The sequence below is a fragment of the Gracilinanus agilis genome, chromosome 3, assembly GCF_016433145.1.
Source record: "Gracilinanus agilis isolate LMUSP501 chromosome 3, AgileGrace, whole genome shotgun sequence".
Classification (NCBI taxonomy): domain Eukaryota; kingdom Metazoa; phylum Chordata; class Mammalia; order Didelphimorphia; family Didelphidae; genus Gracilinanus; species Gracilinanus agilis.
The window spans coordinates 85710858-85712406 of NC_058132.1; positions in this window are offsets into that span (position 1 = coordinate 85710858).

Below are 1549 nucleotides of genomic sequence, written 5' to 3' on the forward strand. Positions count from 1 at the left end.
AATTTTATGCTGCATTAAGAGATGCACAACTTCCAGGAATAAGGCAATAACAGTCCCATTGTACTTTGCCTTTACCAGAGCTCATCTGGATGATTACGTTGAATTCTGAGTGCCATGACTTAAAAAGGACCTTGATTTGCTGGAGAGTATGTAGCAGAGGGAAAGGAGGGAGGATGATGAAGGACCATGAGTGAATGTCATATATGGATCTAGTGAAAAAACTGTACCTAAGAATGGGCACACATTCAAAGAGTCTTCAAATTTTTTGAAGGACTGTCATGTGGATCACGGATTACACTTATTTCATCTGAGTGCTGAATGTAATACCAAGTGTAATCTGTAGTTAAGAAGTCAAATTTAGTCTTTTAAAATGTATTTGTTTTTAAAACATTCTTTTCTTTTTAAATTTTGAATTTCAGTTTCTCCCTCCCTCCTACTTTCATCACCACCAATTGAGAAGACAAGCGATATGATTTGCATTATTCATGTGAAATCATGCAAAACGAATTTCTGTATTAGCCATCTCATAAACCTCCTTCTGATAAAATTAAAGAATTTGAGAAAATTATACTTCGATTTGCACTCAGAGTTCATCAGTTCTCTCTCTTTAATGGTGAATAGTATTTTTTTTTATCATGAGTCTTTTGCGATTTTCTTGGCTCATTGTATTGATCAGAGAGAGAAATCTTTCACAGCTGATTGTCATTGCATGTTTGTTATTGTGTACAAAGGTCTCCTGGTTCTTCTCACTTCATTTTGTATCAGTAACCACCTTCTCACCCTTTCTTAAAATGCAATAGTACTCAATTGTAACTTATGCCACCATTTGTTCAGCCATTCCCCAAATGATGAACATCTCCTCAATTTCCAATTCTTTGATGGTACAGAAATATAACTATACATATAACTATTTTTGTACTTATTGGTCTTCTCCATTTCCCTTTGGTCTCTTTGGTGTAAGACCTAATAGAGGCATTGCTGGATTGAAGAGTATGCTTTTTGGGCTTTTTCCTTTCATAAGCACTTTGGGCTTAGTTCCAAATTGTTCTCCAAAGAGGTTGGACGAGTTCACAACTCCACCAAAAGTTTATTAGGAAATTTATTATCCTTTATTCTCTCCAACATTTTTCATTTCTGATAATTGCAAACTTCAGAGTTGTTTTAATTTGCACTTTTTAATCAATATTTATTTTGAGCATTTTTTTCATATGAATATAGATATCTTTAGTTTTTTTTTCTTCCTTAGAACCACCTGTTCATGTCTTTTTACCATTTAACAACTGGGAATGGTTCTTATTTTTCTAAATTTTGTCCAGTTCCCTATATAATTGAGAGATAAGGACTTCATCAGAGTAACTTGCTATAAAATATTTTTGATATTGTTTGTCTGTTGTGTAGTTTAACAAAATGTATTTTCCCAGATTATCTTTTTTTTTTTTGAAATTTTTTGTTCATTTATTCTATATAATTATTAACACATATTAACATTTCTAGGCAGATCACTCACTCTCTTTCCCTCTCCTGAGCTCCAGTAGTATACCTCTGCTCA